Below are 12,227 nucleotides of genomic sequence, written 5' to 3'. Positions count from 1 at the left end.
TGGTCTTGTTGGCATTCAGCCTCAGGTGATTGCGTCCAGCCCACTCCACAAAGTTATCCACCACTGCTCTGTACTCCCCTTCCCTTCCCCCAGTTATACACCCAACAACAGCCGAGTCATCAGAAAATTTCTGCAGGTGGCATGACTCGGAGTTGTACTGAAAGTCTGTAGTGTATAAGGTGAAAAGGAAAGGGGACAGCACAGTCCCCTGCGGAGCTCCTGTATCACTGACCACCGTGTCAGACAGAACACTGCCCAGACGGACAAACTGTGGCCTGCCTGTCAGGTAGTCAGTAATCCAGGAGACAATGGAGGTGTCGACACCCATCACCCGCAGCTTCTCACCCAGCAGCAGAGGCTGGATGGTGTTGAAAGCACTGGAGAAATCAAAGAATGTGATTCTCACAGTGCTGCCACCACCATCCAGATGCATATGAGCTCGTTGGAGCAGGTAGATGACGGCGTCGTCAACTCCCAAATGGGGCTGGTAAGCAAACTGTAGAGGATCTGGCAGCTCCTTCACCTGTGGCCTCAGGTGGGCCAAGACCAGCCTCTCCAGCACCTTCATCAGATGAGATGTGAGGGCAACCGGTCGGTAGTCATTGAGGTCCGATGTAAAATGCGGTAAAGCTCTGAATGTGAGCACAAGCTGTGACAAATAACTTGACTGATACTTTGCATTCTTTTAACAAGGAGGGGGTATTTGGTTTTGTTTTACATCTATAATACTTGCTCTTTCCTCTTACTGTTCTGAATTTTAGACACAAGTTTCAGAAATGTTTACTTGGACTCTGTCTGTCAGTGTTTACTCTGTTGTTATAATGTTGTCTTATTTCGCCCTGCAACTATTGCGTCAATCCTGTTCTGCATGTAACTGCTTTGTAACAAGACTGCACTTATAATAAACAAGTAAATTGTCACTGAGATATGAAATTTCACACCACAAATATTCATGGACAAAGTGCTTTTTAGCATGAAGACTGTAGGAAATTATAAAAACATTTATGAAAACATGATAAAAGCATGAGTCGAATAACTGCAACAGAGTGATAACAACAGCCTTGACCTTCATCAACCTGCATTGTTTTTCCACTGATTTAATCATTTATACTAGAGATTTATACTAGTCATGTTAGAGTGTGTGGTCATCACATTGACTGTTAAAGTGCTATGGCACGTCACACAAGCACAAAAAAGTTGTTTAAAATTTACAAAGTGGACTGTAATGATAACTGGAAAGAAACACAGACACCTATTCATAGTGAATATCAGCTGACCACAGTGGAGAGTGAAGCCTGAGATTTGAGACTCCAAGCTGCCACAAACGGCCGTTCAACTCTGTATAGCCTACTTGGTTGGGACAGAGGGGGGGGAATTTAAACCGTCAGATATCTGACAAACAGCAGGCTCGTTGGTCTAGGGGTATGATTCTCGCTTTGGGTGCGAGAGGTCCCGGGTTCAAATCCCGGACGAGCCCTGCAAAAGAACTGAACTTGCACCATCAGAGATATGGATGCTGGATGGACTAACAGATTAAAAATGACAACAAGTTAGATTAACCTGAACCTGAACTCAAGGTAATTTCATCTGTGACAAAGTATGAGAACATGACCAACAAAGATAAAAATGCTCTGTGATGAATGTGAGTCCCAGTTTCTGAAAGACGATACTACTCAAATAAGCAGGAATGTTGTGTGCATTATGTTGAAATTCAAACATAACACATGTAATGTATAGTCAACTGAACATGTTAAGGGAAGCTACCACAAACTAAAACTCAACACTTGTCGAAATAACACAACTGTCATAAAACCTTGGCCAGGGAAGATCAACATTTAGCGTTTACATTTTTTAAAAGTGTTTTAGGGGGCAAGCACTGCAGGTGTTTTGGACCCATGCTGATAATAAGAAATTCCTTCTTTCTTCCTGTCTGTCTTTTTCCTGCAAGGGGAGTCGATGCCAGCCTTACAAACTGATTACAAACTCCTTTGGCCGAGCCACAAATGTAGTCTTACATTTGAAAAGATACTCAGAATAGACAATTGGATCTAAAGCATAGTGGAGAAAAAGCCTGAAAAAGTTGAGGCATGGTGATATAAAATAATTATGTTGTTGCCAGTGACAGAGGAGGGGATTTAAACACTCAATTACCTGGCAGAAGGCAGGCTCGTTGGTCTAGGGGTATGATTCTCGCTTAGGGTGCGAGAGGTCCCGGGTTCAAATCCCGGACGAGCCCTGGTTTTAACCCCTGAGGGTCAGGGTATCACAGAGGACAAAATATGTATGACACAAATGCATCATTTCATCTGTGACACCACCAGGACAAAAACAAAAGCAAAACTGTGAATTTGTGAAATGCAGTAATGCTCTGAGTGTGAGCACAAGCTGTGACAAATACCTTGACTGATATTTCACATTCTTTATAAAGTAGGCAGGTACAGAAAGCTGAGAGGTAAGTCAGTTAAATTGTTATGTTTTAAAATTGTGTCTTGTTGCTTTTAATGTTTCTGTAAAGCACTTTGAATTACCTTGTGTTGAATTGTGCTATATAAATAAACTTGCCTTGCCTTGCCTTAAATCAATGCAAAATGCAGCTGAATATTTGTATGCTTTATAATGTTACAAAGGCAGGAAAGCACTCTGTCAAACAAGCCAAACAACAAACTCATCTACACAGAACGCGCACGCCCAGAAATGAAGGCTTGAATCCCCATGACCGTGCCCAGATTCCTATCAGCTAGTATAGAATAGAAGCCTTTATTGTCATTGTGTACACACAATGAAATTGCAGGTTCCCTTCGTAGTGCCACTTACAATCAGACATGGACAATTTCTAATGAAAATTTGTAATGAAATGCAACATGGGGAACCCCAGCAGCTCACTAGAGCGTCCTGGGTTTGAATCCGACCTCAGGCTGCTTGCTGCATGTAATTCCCCCTCTCTTCCCTGCCTTTCCACCACTGTGACTGTCAAATAAAGCAAAAACGCCCAAAAAATCTTGAAGTGGAAAATGAGGAAAATCTAGAGGAAATTGAAAAGTTTGAAAGAAAGAACGCAATTTTATTTTTTGGCCATATTGACCAAATCTAGGCTATGGAAGACAAAATATTCATTATGTGCAGTATGTGCCACACAAATAAGAACATTTCATCAGTGACACCAGGAAAGAAGGCATGCTAGGCTACAACAGCAACTATGTTATGAAATACAGTAGTTTTCTGAATTTGGACCCCATTTGATTCATTCATTTATACTGGAGGTTTGTGAGGTGAAGGCCAGCTTGCAGGTCCCGCAATGTTGGGCACAGGTGTTATTTTGAAGGCTGAGCAGGGATGGCTGCAAATGTTCATGTTTGACTCCAAGCTGCCACAAACTGCTGTTATAATTGTTTAGGACAGAGGAGGGAATATAAACCCTCAGTTTGCACTTCAGAACCTGGCTCGTTGGTCTAGGGGTATGATTCTCGCTTTGGGTGCGAGAGGTCCCGGGTTCAAATCCCGGACGAGCCCTGCATTTAATTCCCTCAGTTTTAAAGGGCCACAAAACTTAAACTTGCACCATCAGAGGCAGAGTCTCTGTGACCCTGAGAAAGTAATGGAAAAAGCAAAAATTGAAAAACAACAACAACAACAAAAAAATCAACCTGTGCACTGCTGACCTGAACTCAAGACAGTTTCATCTGTGACAAGCCATGGCAAAATGACTCACTGTGAACAGCTTGCTGACACAACTATACTTTCAATAAGCAGGCTACTTTAGGTGCATTTAGCACACATTAAGTTGAAATTCAAACATAACACACATAAAATATGTAATGAAATGGACATGTTAGTGAAAATTACCACAAACTTAAACTTCAACTCTCACCAAAATAACACAACTGTCATAAAACCTTGGCCAGGGAAGATCAACATTTAGCCTTTACATTTTTTAAAATGTTTTTAGGAGGGGCACTGCAGGTGTGTCGCCCCCTACTGATAATAAGACTCTATTTCTTTCTTCCTGTCTTTTGTCTTTTTTGCACAGGAAGTCTATGGCAGCCTTCCAAATTGATTGGTGATTTTTCATGAAAATTTGCATTTCTGTAGACATTAATCTAGAATGTAGATGCACATTTTGAGGTCGAGATAGGAGATGTCCTAGGGCCAAAACATCAGAGAAAACGTTGCGTTCCAGTTGTGAACACAACGTGGAAATAAAAAAGGCATCCTGGAAGTATTTGAAGAGTTGCTGGAGAAAAAGCTTGACAACTAAATCCATTTTGAAATCAGAGCGCGCCACTATACTTATTCTTAAATGTCAAAAGACAATAAAAACAGATAAAAAACATAGTGGAGATGAAGCCTGAAAAACAGCTGAGGTAGCCTGCGGGTGGTATGAAATAATTATGTCACTGTAACCACCAGGGGGTGCTGTTTGACCAGGTGAAATTTGCGTCTGCAAGCTGCCACATCACCAGTTTGAGTTCAATTGCAGGCCTGGATGGGACAGAGGAGGGGATTTAAACCCTCAATTATCTGGCAGAAGGCAGGCTCGTTGGTCTAGGGGTATGATTCTCGCTTAGGGTGCGAGAGGTCCCGGGTTCAAATCCCGGACGAGCCCTGGTTTTAACCCCTGGTGAGTTACAGAGGTCACTTCACTGCATGTATCATATGCAGTATGATGCAGATTCAGACAACAGGCTCTCTTTCATCTATGACACCAGGAGGAAACTCAGGCAGGGCCACAGACAGTAACCAAAAACACAGAATTTCTCTGAAAGTAGGCACAAACAGGTTATTTACACTTATGCATAATTTAAACAACTTTGTAATACATTCTTTTTTACACCGGTGACTCACTAACAACATTTTTTTTTTTTACAAAACTTTGCTCAAAATTTGAAGTGACACCCTCCATACAGATTTGTTTAACTTTTAGTTCATGAGCACATTATCTAAGTGCAATAAATACATTATATTAAAATATTAAGTGTATTCAACATGATCTTGGTCTTAATTAAGAGCCTCACATGCAGGAGTTGCATGGAGCAACTCCTGCATGTGATATGAAATGCAACATGCTTTTGTGACCACCAGAGGGTGCTGTTTGACCAGATGAGTTTTCAAGTTGCCACATCACCAGTGTGGAGTAAAATTGCAGACCTGGATGGGGCAGAACAAGGATTTGAACCTTCAGTCAACCCAAAAGAGGCAGGCTCGTTGGTCTAGGGGTATGATTCTCGCTTAGGGTGCGAGAGGTCCCGGGTTCAAATCCCGGACGAGCCCTGATTTTTTTTTTTTTAAATCCCTGGGGGTCAGGGGGTGACAAAAGACAAAATATATGTCAAATACATAATATATGTTATGGACTCTTACATCCATAACACTATCTTAAAAAGAACAGTAAGTTATCAGCAATGTTAAGCCGTGATTTTAAACTGTGGGGATCAGGGCTTTCAGCAGACAAATTAGAGTTTGTGTTAATACAAATGGAAGCCAGACGGACACTTAAATCTGCATCACCTTGACAAAAAGACAGGCAAACTTTGAATTATCATCAACATCATGAAATACAACCTGTGTATTTCATTTCAAGTAAACCTGTGAATGCAAACCACAAGCAGTGACAGAAAAAGATTGCCTGAATCTTTGTGTAAATTACACAGGAAAATGCATGGCATGTGACTTTTGGACTCATATTAGGCTGTTTTTTCTTCAGGATATAAAACTTGTTTTCGCCTTAGGCATCAATCCTGTGCTGTGCAACTGCCTTGTAACAAGATTGCACGTATTAACCAAGTTAACTGTCACATTATGGCATACATTTTTATGCAACACTGATGCACTGATGATGTGGCGAGCAACACTTTCATATCACAGCGTAATTATGCAGCTAGAATAAATTCTCTCATTTCAAATAAATAAACTTCTGTCAGACAGTAAGAGGTTGGGTGTAATATGTGATACTGACTTAAATAAGTACCACAGAAAATAAGTTGTGCTTGTTTCAGTGGGATAGCCCTAATTTAAATAATCCTGCTTTGACTTTTGGCTGACTCAATCACTGTTAAGTGCAATAACAAAACTGAACTTGCCTAATGCCTAAATACTACCTATTTACAGCTATTTATGATATTAGACACATATGTAAAAGGCCTAATTATTTCTTTATATGAGATTTGCAGGTTGCAATCTGCAGGATTTCACTGAACTGAGTGAAAAGCACTTTTTCAGAGATGTCATAGTTTTCCTTCAGAGGCTGAGGGTTTCACATGAGTGGTCAGCATTAACAGTCACAGCACCAACATTTTTTTTAAAAATGAAATGCAGGTATTATATTGATTGATGTCTGAGGTCCTGTCCAATTGGCGCCTTTTTTACGCTCACAACCCCTTACAGACTTGGCATAATGACGCAAATCCTTAGTTAACATCACAAAACGTACGACTGAAGTCCATGAGGGCTGAACCGCCTTGTCCTGAGTGCTGACATTTGGAAAACAAAGGGGGGGTACTCAGGGAGCAAATTGGAATGGATGGGTCCTACAGATGATATAAAACAATCATCATGACCACTAGAGGGTGCTCTTTAACTAGATTAGTCTGTGAGGCTTGGAGCTGCCACATCACTAGTTTGAGGAGTTTGACTGAAGCTCTGGACGGGACAAAAACCCTCAGTTAGTGTTCAAGAGGCAGGCTCGTTGGTCTAGGGGTATGATTCTCGCTTAGGGTGCGAGAGGTCCCGGGTTCAAATCCCGGACGAGCCCTGATTTTATCTCTTGGGGGTCACAGAGGACACAATACATATCATATACAGTATGATGCAAGTGCAGGCTGAAGGTATTATTTCATCTGTGACACCAGGAGAAATAGACAAGCAAAGGCTACAGGTTTGTGAAATACAGTAACGCTCTGAATGTGAGCCCAAGCTGTGACACAAATAAACAAATAAACTGACTGATACTGTGGATAATTTAAACAATTAAAAAAATAAATAACTAAAAAAACATGACCTTTGACTCATATTATTTTGTTTCACAGATGTATAACTTGTTTGTTCTTTAGGTTTAACTACATTTCAGAAATATGTCCTTGAGCACTGTTTCTGTTTAGCACCCTGGTGTGTCAGCCTCAGTTAGTTAATCATCAATCCTGCATTAATACGGTTTCCATCCTGCACTGTGCACCTGCCATGTAACAACACTGTTTATACCACCGTCTGGGTGAATACTCTTGTCTGATTGGCTGGCAGGTGTCCGTTAAAACAATGTATTGCACACATAGTTTGGCTCAAGTTTAATTACTGTTCTAAATTTGCCTGCTACCCAGCTTGTAACCATAGCAACATTAAAAAGCACAGCTGTCAAAGCTCGTCATCAACTGCGGCAAGCACAGCAGAGTTATCAGCTTGGCCAAAGCTTTATTCCTTGTCAGTGGAAAGTTCTTGCTTCATAACCTTTTGATTCTGAGTGCAAAACACTGACTAAAAATTTGCGAATGCTTTTATTTTATACTGTTGACAAATGACCATGGTATAAGCAGGATAATCAACTTGTAGGTGTGCATTAAATGGTTTTAAAGTACAAGTAACAGAACCACCCAACATGGAGGGTGGCTCTTTGCCTCTACACCTCATACAGACACATGCAGACCCACACACCTACCTGTTGATTATCCCTTACTTACAGCATTAGACCATCACTGTCCATTTCTGATTCTCAGGCAAAATGTTCTGATCATGAAAACTTTGCAGAAAGCTGGTGAAAAAATATCACACAGCCTTTAGTTTTAGCTTACAATGTAAATGACAAATGATGATAGTGTGATTTTTGCTGGGGTCTTCATGGTGTTTTGATAACATTTTGATTAATTGTACAGTAGCCCTTACTAAATTTATAAAATTAAATAGCTATGCTCAAAACAAAGGGGGAGGGGGGGGGGGGTGCTTAGGAGGGGAACCCTACAGGTGAGATAAAAAAAAAAAAACATGTTGTGACCACTAGAGGGTGCTGTTTAACTAGATTAGTCTGTGAGGCTTGGAGCTGCCACATCACTAGTTTGAGGAGTTTGACTGAAGCTCTGGACGGGACTAAAACCCTCAGTTAGTGTTCAAGAGGCAGGCTCGTTGGTCTAGGGGTATGATTCTCGCTTAGGGTGCGAGAGGTCCCGGGTTCAAATCCCGGACGAGCCCTGTTTTTGACCCTTGCGGGTCACAGAAGACACAATGCATATCATACACAGTATAATGCAAATGCAGGCTGACAGCATTATTTCATCTGTGACACCGCCAGGGGAAAAACACAAGCAAAGCTACTGATTTGTGAAATACAGCAATGCTCTGAATGTGAGCACAAGCTGTGACACAGATGATTAATACTATGCATAATTTAAACTATTAAAAAAGAAAAAAAAAAACATGACCTTTGACTCTTATATTATTTTGTTTCACAGGTGTATAAGTTGTTTTGTTTTTTTTCTTTAGGTTTAACTCCAGTTTGAAAATAAATCATTGGGTGCTGTATCTGTTTAGTAAGCTGCTGTGTAAGTCAGTTAGTTAATCATCAATTAATATGGTGTCCAAGCTGCACTGCACACCTAAGAACAATGTTTTGTTTCTTTATTAGTTTTTTTCTTCATTATTTCTGCTTTTTATTAGAAAATCACAGTGGGGAGAGACAGGGGGATGACATGCAGCAAAGGGTCTGGGTTGGATTCAAACCCAGGCTGCAGCTCAGCCTTGATGTTGCGTGATACTTGCTCTACACCGTGAGCCACTGAGGCACCAGCAATACTTCCTGTACAGCAAAAGTCCTTCAGGGTCTATTTCTGATTCTCTGGTAAAATGTTGTGATCATGAAAACTTTGAGGAAAGCTGGTGAAAAAATGCCACACCGCCTTGAGTTTTAGTTCACAGTGTAAATGACAAACAATGATAGTGTGATTTCTGCCATAATACCATAAAAAAACATATTTCTTCATTTACAAAAATGGTTTGTCACCCACATTACTTTTATGGAAACACTGCAGGTCCAGCGATTTGGATACTGCAAATCTGGCCATATTGTGACTTTGATAATATCTCGACTAATTGCCCTTACCTTTATAACACACAAAACTTTATAATGATCTCTTCATGCCCTGTTTTTATTTCTGTATTATTTTGTTAGTTTCCTTTATTTGTCTTCTCATTTTGTCTTCTCATTCTCATTTTGTTGTTTCTTTTTTAATTCCATGTATTTATTGTATTTATCCATTTATATTATCTATTTGTTTTCAAAGCACTTTGAAATGTTGTTTGGAAATGTTGCTGTATAAATAAAATGTACTATATTTCTACAATTTTAACACAATACCAAATACATGATATCACACATGCAATCAAGCAAACAAGATAGAAAGTAAAAAGTCCCCCTCCATGACGTTTTGTTAGAGATGGCTCACGTGGGTGGTTTCATTTTGGGTTGCACAGCTGGGGTTTCCCTTGGTCCTATTCTCAGTATCTATTCTAGTACTTACTGTAATTTTTAAAATGACTCTTACCTAATTAACTGGGGAGCCACTGCTGCCGAACAGATGTACCTCAAACACTGTAGAGGTGACTTCTGTCCTCCAATCGTGACACTGTCTGAACACAATCCAGCCACAATGCCTGTAAGAAAAAAAAAAAAAAAAAGTAAGAGTGAGGAAAATACTGATACTAATTCAAACAAACAGACACACACAACACACACACACACACACAATGAGAAGACAGAGTGCACAAGAAGAGAAAGACACAAGAGCCGAGAGAGCAACAACAAACCACTAAGATTGAACACATAAAAAACTCAATGCTGCATTCATATCTATGAATATATATATATATATATATATGTGTGTGTGTGTGTGTGTGTGTGATTGATAAATGATGTGTGTGAATGATAAAAAGAATTGAAATTAGATTTTTTTTCCTAACTACAGTATGTTGAATTTGTCTGTGCGTGTGTGTTTGTTCAGATTCTGTGTGAGTGAATGAAGAGGGTGGACGGTGTTTTAGATGAGATTGAGGAGGGAGAGAAGTGAGGAGCAAGCTCATGTTGGCATGCATGCAAACACACAAACCAACACACACACAACCTCCCTCTTTTCTCCGTAATGATGAGACAATGGGAAGGAGAGAAAAGCACAGATGTTGTACAGTCCTACAGCACCAGGACAGATGAATCCAGGGCAGTAGACAGAGAGTCAAACCTGAGCTATCATATCGTTTACATCTGCCTAAAGCCCATGAGTTGGACATTTCAGAATATGGAGGAGAACTCCTGACATAGATCTAAAATCCTGTCCAAAATCTTGCTCATGGGGATTTAAACCCTCAGTTTTCTACTTAAAGGGCGGCTCGTTGGTCTAGGGGTATGATTCTCGCTTCGGGTGCGAGAGGTCCCGGGTTCAAATCCCGGACGAGCCCTGTATTTCACCTGAGGGACAGGGGGGTTACAGGAAACAAAAATGTATGTGTCTCCTCAAATGCAGCCACAGGGGCTGTTTTGAATATGGCAAGCTGTAATGAAAAGCCAGTCACAGCTACAACACCCAACAACGTGTAAAACTCCAGAAGGTGTGTGTCGGGGCTGGAGTTAAACAGGTATAAAAAAACTTTGGCGCTTAACTTGGTAGCATACATATCGAACTAAACCAAATATTTCACATTCTTTACAGTCGGGAAAGTGCATCTGTAGCATCTTTACATGAAACATAAACATCTACACTCCAATGTTTTGTTGGTGAAGATACTTCTGACATAAAGAGAAAACTCAAGAATCCCATCAACAGTAATGACAGAGGAGCTTCATGACTGGGGGACAACAGTATTATATTATTGTATTATAATTTATTAGAACATTTGAACTGCCAGGCTACAATATGGGGCAGAATGACAATAAATTAATATCATGTCATAATATCATCTTTTCCTGGTGTTAAAGGTTGCATTACAACCTTTAACAATTCTCTGAACTTATTAAACTGTTATAGCTGCTCTATTATTTGTCTCTACCTGCTTGGTCACCATTAAAAATCTCTTGTGTGTAAATATCTTACGGAAGCACCTCCCTGCCCTTAGATAGATCTCTGTAAAGTAAAATTAGGGAATGTATTTACAAATATATGACACAATAATGTGAGATGAGTCTCTTAATTTAACTACATCCGTTCAACTACTTTCACATTTTTACATGTGACATCCACTTAGCAAGCACTCCTTTGGTTTCACTCTTTACACAAAATGAAATAACTAAAAATATGAAACTTTAAATCCACTCTTTAAAATCATAAGAGCAAGTGCTCACTGAAATGACAGCTGAGTTAAACATTTAAGTGAGAAACTAGCTAGCTGTTTTAAGGAGCTGGTTATCTTTGCTGATATTAATAAATTTTGATATTATACTGATGCTTCTGACATAAAACAGCGTTTCAAGGTTTATTTACTGTTTAATTACCTTGTTCTTATACAGTAAAATGATAAAGAAAGTTTTTTTTTTTTTTTTCCAGCTTGTAATCATAAATGTGCGTAGCTTACCTATAGATGTGCTAATAATCTTTCAGCTCCACCTAGACGTCTTCTTAATTGTTTTTTTCTGTTTTCCCACAAGTTTCTCCTTTCTGTTTCTGTCATTGGCAAAAGTTGTCAGAATTTTAAACAGAAAATATCCTCTAAAACCCTTGACTAACCTGTTAAATTTGTGCTGGGAACCGGTCCAGGCGGCTGGGCAGGTTTGGTTTCATCACACGGTGTCATCACAGCGAGATGTTCGTTATTTCTGACGCAGATGACCAGCCTGGCCTGCAGGGGGCGCTAGAGAGAAGGTCACCGGGGTCACCAAACTTCTTACGTTTCATACATAAACCTAAAAAAAGAGCCAACATTCCCAGCCAAGATGAATGCTGTCACTACATTTACTTAATAGATTTTTAGCTATGGAAAAGGCGCTGACCCACCGCTTCCCACTGGGGCAAAAAAAAATAAATTATCATGTAAAACTTCTGGAACACTTACAGTTGCTTTTTTAATCAAACATGATGATTATTATTATTATTATTATTATTAAGATAAGATAAGATAAGATAAGATATTCCTTTATTAGTCCCACGGTGGGGAAATTTCAGGCATCACAGCAGAAAAGTGGATAGCAAGATACGAAGCACAATTTACACAATAAACAGTATATACAGATAACAGTACCAAAGAGCAATGTAACCACTGTAAAC

At 39.8% G+C, this 12,227-nt stretch overlaps 8 non-coding genes across 8 annotated transcripts; all 8 read left to right on the top strand.

Moving 5' to 3' along the window:
- Positions 1–1,405: 1,405 nt before the first annotated feature.
- trnap-ugg (transfer RNA proline (anticodon UGG)) lies at positions 1,406–1,477 on the top strand. The gene has a single exon. It is a non-coding gene; the product is annotated as a tRNA-Pro (tRNA).
- A 687-nt stretch (positions 1,478–2,164) lies between these two features.
- On the top strand, positions 2,165–2,236 carry trnap-agg (transfer RNA proline (anticodon AGG)). The gene has a single exon. It is a non-coding gene; the product is annotated as a tRNA-Pro (tRNA).
- A 1,202-nt stretch (positions 2,237–3,438) lies between these two features.
- On the top strand, positions 3,439–3,510 carry trnap-ugg (transfer RNA proline (anticodon UGG)). The gene has a single exon. It is a non-coding gene; the product is annotated as a tRNA-Pro (tRNA).
- Positions 3,511–4,531: 1,021 nt separating this feature from the next.
- On the top strand, positions 4,532–4,603 carry trnap-agg (transfer RNA proline (anticodon AGG)). The gene has a single exon. It is a non-coding gene; the product is annotated as a tRNA-Pro (tRNA).
- Positions 4,604–5,196: 593 nt separating this feature from the next.
- On the top strand, positions 5,197–5,268 carry trnap-agg (transfer RNA proline (anticodon AGG)). The gene has a single exon. It is a non-coding gene; the product is annotated as a tRNA-Pro (tRNA).
- Positions 5,269–6,676: 1,408 nt separating this feature from the next.
- Positions 6,677–6,748, top strand: trnap-agg (transfer RNA proline (anticodon AGG)). Its single transcript has one exon. It is a non-coding gene; the product is annotated as a tRNA-Pro (tRNA).
- Positions 6,749–8,100: 1,352 nt separating this feature from the next.
- On the top strand, positions 8,101–8,172 carry trnap-agg (transfer RNA proline (anticodon AGG)). The gene has a single exon. It is a non-coding gene; the product is annotated as a tRNA-Pro (tRNA).
- A 2,184-nt stretch (positions 8,173–10,356) lies between these two features.
- Positions 10,357–10,428, top strand: trnap-cgg (transfer RNA proline (anticodon CGG)). The gene has a single exon. It is a non-coding gene; the product is annotated as a tRNA-Pro (tRNA).
- The last annotated feature ends 1,799 nt before the right edge of the window (positions 10,429–12,227 follow it).

The sequence above is a fragment of the Myripristis murdjan genome, chromosome 6 (genome assembly GCF_902150065.1).
Source record: "Myripristis murdjan chromosome 6, fMyrMur1.1, whole genome shotgun sequence".
NCBI lineage: Eukaryota > Metazoa > Chordata > Actinopteri > Holocentriformes > Holocentridae > Myripristis > Myripristis murdjan.
The sequence above is the reverse complement of the archived record's forward strand: the minus strand, read 5'-3'. Positions and strand labels throughout refer to the sequence as shown.